Genomic DNA, 7,829 nt, shown 5'->3' on the forward strand with positions numbered 1-7,829 from the left:
CCCCTTTCTGCTCCTTCCTTGTAACTCAGCTTAGGCTTGGTTTGCCTAAGACACACTCCCCTCTGCCTCCTCACCAGTCCTGCTCTCCTGCCTTATCTGCCTCAGCCGATCTTTGCTTATGTGCCTTGCTCCCCAAGAGCAGCTGGAGAAAACGGCAAGGTGGGGCTCTCCCTCGGATGATGGGGGCTGACAGTTTTCTCTCAGGCATGGTGCATCCCCTGCCTCCCATCACCTGTCTCCAAGACACACACTGACCCGCTAATGAAACTAAGACAGCAGCATAAATGTGCCTGAGCTTTCTCTCCTGCTGCGATCCAGCGGGACGTCTGTGCCCAGGCTCATGTCTCTCCTCATTCCATCTACTTGCTGCCTCTTTAGCTCCTTCTCGTTGGGGTCCGACCCCGCAACATGGCCCCTCTTCCCACCAGCATTAAACCTTGCTGTTTTGGGTCATCTCTATCTTCAGGATGCCTATACATGTGCTCAAGTTCTTCCTATTCTAAGTGCTCTCTAACCTTGAATTTCCCAACAGCTGATGCTCCAGGAACTCTGTGACTTGCCAACGACCCCTCTTAAGTAAGTTGCTAGCATGCTCCGTGGCTTCCTCCTTCCTCCCTGGCCCTTAGCCTTCAACTCTCACAGCCTAGCCTCAGCCTCTACCACACAGCAGAATAGCTCTGGCCATAGCTACCAGTGTTCCTTCATTCTCCATTGGTCCTCCCTACTGCCTGCACGTGGCTCTCCCAATACCACTGACTCCAGATGACCAAGCACCCCACTTTGTCCAAGAAGAACATTCCTAAGATAGGGACTTTCAGAGCGAAAACCTGTGACTGCTTCATGCAGCTGGGATGTGGTAATCCTAACTGACTTCCACGACTTGATGTTCTACTTACACTCGCTTCTCTCTCTTGTTCTTCAAAGCCATACTTCTCAGACTCAAACACAAAAAAAAAGTACCCTTTCTTCTTTGCCTAGTAGGCATTTATTTCTTCAAGGTACAGTCAACCTCTGTCCACCGTTCTCCTTAGAAGCTGTCTCTGTGGCCATATCGTCTCATTCCTGTCAACAGACAGCTCCCATTCCTATGTCTCTCTCCTGTTTGTGTTGGGAACTCAACAGTCTGATTTGCATGCCAACGTGGAAAATCACACTCAGCAAGTTCATCACAGAATTTGTCATCCAGTTCCTTGTCAGTTAATGGAGAACTGGCTGAGGGGAGGTGCCAGGGAGGAGGAACGTGACCCTGGAGGCTCCTGTCCCTTTTTCCCCCATCTCATATCTATTCCCAGTCCCCTCTTCTTCCTAGCTACAAACATCATATCATTTTCCTCTGGAGATCTATCTTTCCCAAGTACTCTATCAGGGTGCCTTGTGGGGAAAAATACTCCATCAATGTGCCATGGTGGGGGGGGGGATCATCAAAATCAAGCTGTGCTGGCCTGTTTTATGTCAGTGTGACACAAGAAGAGCTATATAGGAAGAGGAAACCTCAACTGGGGAAAATGCCCCACCAGTACGAGTAATGGTACTTTTTCCTGATTAGTGGTTGTGTGAGTGGTACCACCCCTGCGGCAGGTGGTCCAGGGTGCTATAAGAAAAGAGGCTGAGCAAGCCATTGAAGAGCAAACAGCACTCAGCCATGGCCACTGTTTTAATCCCTGCCTCCAAGTTCCTACCCTGAGTTCCTTCAGTGACAGAGTGTGGCCTGAGAGAAGTAAGATGAAAAAAAAAAAAAAAAACCTTTTCTTCCTAGGTTGCTTTTTTTTTTTTTTTAAGATTTATTTATTTATTATGTGTACAGCATTCTATCTGTCTATATGCCCGCAGACCAGAAGAGGGCACCAGATCTCACTATAGATGGTTATGAGCCATGATGTGGTTGCTGGGAATTGAACTCAGGACTTCAGGGAAGAGCTGACAGTCCTCTTAACCACTGAGCCATCTCTCCAGCTCCCTGAGTTGCGTTTGGTCATCGTGTTCATTACAGCAATAGGAACTGTAACTAAGATGTACAGTATTCTTGGGCTCTTCCTGCCCCAACTCCCATGTCTTCCTGTCTTCCACTGAGCCATCTACAGTCTCTCCAATAATTTCTCTGAAACCAAACCCCTCTCCTGCACCCCCATGCCACCGCTTTCTTACTCGGGACATCATCATCTCTTACCCAAGCTGTTGAAATAACTGCCATTTCCAAGCATCTCCTTCGAATTAACCACTTAATAATTGCTCTCCCAGACTCTTGCAAGAAGAAATCCTCTTTCGAGATCGGAAATTGAAGCTTGAGAGTGCAGAGTTAAGGCCCAAGCAAACAGGCTAGCCAGTTTGGGAGCACTCGTGCGTTTGCAGAATTTCCCAGACGACAGCTCAGGTTAACTCCCCTCCCCCCACACTGTCCTCCAGAACAGGTTTCCAAAGACCCGTGCCTGAACCGGGTGTGGCTGTGCCTCTGTGTAATCCCAGAACTCGGGAAATGGAGTGGGATTGAGAGTTCGAGGTTATTCTCAATTACCAATGAATTTGAGGTCAACTTGTCTCAAAAATACATAAATATAACTAATCATTTATTGAAAGACATCTGCTTTGTTTAGCTCTGGCTTCAAGACTCTTCTGAGGCTATGGTGGTCCATGACATCGGCTACAGTCACAGCCTCAGACTTCACTTCTGGTCACGTTGACCTGCTTGCAGTTCTCAACTAGACTCTTTTGTAAAAGATTGAGACTTCGTTCACTTTTATTGCCTTAGTGTGTATCTGTGCACCATTGCGTGTGCAGTGCCTTCAGAAGCCAGAAGAGGGCGTCAGATCTCCCAGGGCTAAAGTTAACAGTTGTGAGCCACCACGTGGGTGTTGGGAATGGAACCTGGGGCCTCTGGAAAAGCAGCCAATGCTCTTAACCACTGAGCCATCTCTTCAGCCCTTCTTGTCTTGACATCTTTGCCTATCCAGGTCTCTCCTTTCTGGATTGGATTCTCCTGACTTTTTTCTTCATGATTTGGTTCTGGTGCCAATCCCTCCAGGAAAGCTTGCCAGGCAGTGTGAAGCTTTCTGTTCGCAGTCCCTAGGCTCCCTCTGCGTCATTCAGCACGCGATCCTGCTATGGTGACATATGATAACCATCACCCTGATGACGCCACAAATGCTGTCGCTATCACGGCACTGAGCCCATCAAGCAGAAACTGGAGTTACTAGGAATTGTAAACCTCCCAGAGTGGGTATAGAGAGCCAAATTCAGGTCCATTACAAAAGCAGTGTACACACTATTATCCACAGAGCCATCTCTCCCTCCCCATCGGTATTTTCAAATGCTATGAGGGTATTTATGCCATAAGAAAGTTTTATTTGAGCTTTTGTTTTCTTTTGTTTATTTAAAACAAACGGGTCATTTTGAAGCAAAGGTTTACACTGTAGTTCTGGCTGGTCTGAAATTATCTATGTGAACTAGGCTGAATTTAAAACTCCAGACAATCCTCCTGCCTCTGCCCCTCAAGCCTCCACACTCAGTCTGAGAAATGTCTTTAAAAATGTCCCCTTTCTCACTTCCACGTTCAGCTGCTCAGTGCCAGTATCCTCAGAACTACCCCATCTCACCCTCCCCACTTCTCCACCCTCTCCCCACCTCCTCTGTCTCTGTTCTCAATTCCTTGTCTTGATGCCACAGTCCTAAAAGAGCAAGACTGGCCCAATCAGAGATACTGCACTTGGCAGAGAAAGAAGACAACTAGCCTTTCTCTCTGGGTGAGGAGAGACATGTGGGGTACATCAGCTCCTTTGACTGTGGACTCCCGATATAGATGAAGGACTCCTCCTCTTCCGCGGTTCCTGATGCTTGGCTGCTATCCCCTACCCGGCTACTGTTTTTAACTTTCAACTTTGTACCAGTTCCTTATCATCTCTGAGCCTGCTTCCTCAACCGTAAAGAGAAGAACCAAGCCTTATCTCTGCAGCTTGCTCTAGAGATCAAATGACACTGACAATCAACAGACATGGCCAGTGAGGTGGCTCAGGGGATTAAGGTGCCAGCCATCAAGCTGACACCCTAAAGTGTTTTCCCCAGGATGCACACGGTCAAGGAGAGAACTGATTCCTACAAGTTGTCCTCTGACCTCCACATTTGCACAGTGACACACACACACACACACACACACACACACACACAGACAGAGAGACAGAGAAAGACAGAGACAGAGACAGAGAGACATAGAAACACACAGACACACAGCAGACACACACACACACACACAGAGACAGAGAGACAGAGAAAGACAGAGACAGAGACAGAGAGACATAGAAACACACAGACACACAGCAGACACACACACACACAGAGAGACAGAGAGACAGAGAAAGACAGAGACAGAGGCATACACACAGACACACGGCAAACACATACACACACAGCACACACACACACAGACATACACACACACAGACACGCATGGTACACTTAAATTAAATATTTAAATAATTAAATATTAAGCATACACAGAACACTCATAGCTCATAGTGACTGCTCCATAATATTGACCATTTGTGCCAAGTGATGGCTGAGATCATCAGCTTATGATCCACTCACTGGTTTGATCCCCTCTGACCACGTGGGTGTAATCCTGATTCAAGAATAAAACATATATATTAAAACAAAATGCAGTAAAAGATGTTTCTACATGCCACAGACAGATGTTATAGGATCAGGCTTGTTAGAAAGAGTGGGATGGAAGGATGAATTTCAGGTGGGGGTTGAGTTTAGAGAAGTTAGGACCTCAAGCGTCTCAGACACACTTTATATAAGGCCATGTTATCACTAAGCTCCACTTCCTACCCTACTCACCAAGTGTGGTGCTTTGGGTGGGATTTGAATTTTCATTTGCCACAGAGTAAGTGTGGACTTAGCAGGTGTAGCACTTAGCAGGTGTTCATATTCATGAACACGACATGGATGAAGACAGGCCAATAAGCATGTCTATCATCCTCTCTGTATTCACCTTCAAACTGCTCTCATGCATCAGTAGAAGTTGTTAATAAGTTGCTACAAGCTGTGGCCCCACCACCACCTCGCTGTGGAGCAGCAGAACTTCTTACCCAGCTATGTTTGCTACCCATGGTACAGCCTTTTCTCTCCCTTATGCACTTCAGCTTGATGAACACCAGACTCCAGTTTCAACCAGTAAAATTCTAGGACAAACTAGGCAAACTGGGACAAGTTTCCCACCTAGCTCTGTTCTTTTAATATTTTTTGAGATTATAATAGGCTTACACCATCTCCCCTTTTCATTTCTCCTTCCAGACCACACCCCCCACCACACACACCCCATCTCACCTTTCTTTCTTTAAAATTCCAGACCTTTTTCTTTAATAGCTGCTGTCGATGGTGGTGGTGTGTGTAGGATCCTAGAAATGTAAGTACAATATGCTCAGTCTGTATAACACTATTTGTTCCCCCTGGTTCTTTTTTGTTTGGTTGTTTGGTTTTGGTTTTTTGGAGACAGGGTTTCCCTGTGTAACCTTGGCTGTCCTGGAATTCACTCTGTAGACCAGGCTGGCCTAGAACTTGAAGATGCCCCTGTGTCCACCTCCCAAGTGCTGGGATTAAAGCATGAGCCACCACTGCCTGCCCCGACCCCTGCCCCAGTTCTCGATGCCCCCCATGATTGCATATGTCCATTAGTCATTAATTTCTGTAAATGTGCCCCCTTAATCCATCCTTCCATCTTAAATAAGACCAATCCTATAATGTCTGTCTATGGCATGTAAAATGTTTTTATGTATTTTATTTTATTTATTCTTGAGAATTTCATTCCCCAGATACCCTCCCTAACACATTTCCCTCCCATGTTCATTCTCTCTCTCTCTCTCTCTCTCTCTCTCTCTCTCTCTCTCTCTCTCTCTCTCTCCCCCTCCTCCTCCCCCCCCCCGCCACTAAAGCCAGCTTGTGCTTAAGTGTGCCCATCTACTCTTCAGTGGGAAACTTACCAGCGGCCGCACCCTCAAAAAAAGAGTGATTCTTCCTCCCAGCAGTCATCATCTGACAGTAGCCTCTCAGCAATGGGTGGGGCTTGGAGATCACCTCCCCCATCCATGGAATTTTGGGCTAATTGATTCCGGTTGCTGGAGACACCCCACCCTTCGACTGCAGGACATAGAGAACTTAATTCCAAACTGACTTGGAAATTTCCTTTCTCTTCTTTCATAAGAATGCTACAATACTGACCTTTTATCTGCCAACTGGTGTAATAGCGGCATGACTATTAACAGATAATCAATTCCTGATTGGATTGGAAGCCTTCTCTATTAGGAGGGAATTTTATGACTAGTACTATAATGCTGGCCAACAGCCCAGGGCTGAGGCTATCACAGACCCTGGGGTAGAGCCTGCTATTGTAATTTTGCTGATACAAGTGCGTTGTCTTCATCTGTCTTACATGATTATCCTTAGAGAAGGATCCCTGATACGTCTCCCCACCCTCCTTATCACCTGCAGTTCTGAAGAAATGTTATTGTCAACGTGCTGGTTTGAATAAGGATGGCCCCTGTATTTGAATGCTTAGTCCCCAGTTGGTGGAACTGTTTAGGAAGGATTAGGAGGTGTGGCCTTTGTTAAAGGAAGTATGTCACTGGGGGAGAGCTTTGAGGTTTCATAAACCCAATGCTGTTTGCTGTTCACTCTCCCTGCTTCCTACTTTCAGATAGGATGTGAGCTCTCAGATACTGCCCCAGTGTCTGCATGTCTACTCCATGCTCCCACCATGATGGACACTCATCCTCTGAAACTGTAAAACCCAGTAAACTCTCTCTTCTGTGGTGTCTTCATAGCAATAGAAAAGTAACTAAGACAATAAACATGAGTTTTATTAGCAGTTCATCCATTTTAGCAATCAAAATCTTACACATGTATTAGTGGGCACTTCTTATTTGCATGAGAAAGCAAATGACTTAATCCACATGACAGCAAAGTTTATTAACAGCTAATGCCATGGAAATCTTACCACATGTTTCCTGGGTACGAGGCATAATTATTCATCTGCTTTACGAACACAGTGACCAAAGAGTGGCATTATAGAGGAAGTAGGTCACAGTTGTGGTTTGAGTGTGACATAGTTCCTACAGGATCATGTATTTGAACACTTGGTCCCAGCTGGTGGTGCTACTCTGAAAGGCTATGACTCCTAGGAACCAGCCTTTGAGGATTGCAGCTGTACTCAAGTCCTGATCTAGCCCTCTGCCTCCCTGCTGAGGACATCTGAGGGCCTGTGCTGGAAACTGCCTCTCTCAGGGACTGCCCCACTCTACCCATTATGACTTCCTCACGGTGATGGACTGTTCCTCTGGCTGGGAGCCAAAGTGGGACCCCTCCCCGTTAAGTTCTTTCTGTCTTGTTTTCAGTCACAGGGACAAGAAAAACAGCCAAAGCCGTCATGATACTGAGACACAAATCAAATGTCTGGCATCCTTAACTATTGCCAATATGATGGAATATGTGGTCAAGATATACAATGAGAAATTGTGAAGATGTGGACCCCCTCTTCCCTCTTCTCAGTATACACCAGAAATTTTCGACTAGGAAAGGAAACACTATGATAAATTCCTCCTTAGAAAGCAATAATTTTACTGTCTACGTGTTTTGTAGAAGCTAGCTTTACTACTTAAACCTAGACAGTTCAAAACACAGATCTTTCCTCTTTTTAACTTAATTTAATATTCTTTTCTTTTTATAATTGAATATAATATTTACACCAATCTGTCCACTATTATAGCATCCAAGAAATTCCAAACACTAATCATTTGCATAACTCTAGAAATAAATTAGTTTTTTATTTCTATTTTTTTATA

The 7,829-nt window shown here is 45.6% G+C and overlaps 1 long non-coding RNA gene across 1 annotated transcript; it reads right to left on the reverse strand.

Annotated features, from left to right (window-relative positions):
- Nucleotides 1–972: 972 nt before the first annotated feature.
- LOC148005959 (uncharacterized) lies at nucleotides 973–6,036 on the reverse strand. Its single transcript, XR_015621022.1, has 3 exons — nucleotides 5,973–6,036; nucleotides 5,320–5,390; nucleotides 973–3,096 (listed from the first exon to the last, which is right to left on the reverse strand). It is a non-coding gene; the product is annotated as an uncharacterized LOC148005959 (long non-coding RNA).
- Between the last annotated feature and the right edge of the window lie 1,793 nt (nucleotides 6,037–7,829).

The sequence above is a fragment of the Rattus norvegicus genome, chromosome 5 (assembly GCF_021556685.1).
Source record: "Rattus norvegicus strain SHRSP/BbbUtx chromosome 5, alternate assembly SHRSP_T2T, whole genome shotgun sequence".
NCBI classification, from domain to species: domain Eukaryota; kingdom Metazoa; phylum Chordata; class Mammalia; order Rodentia; family Muridae; genus Rattus; species Rattus norvegicus.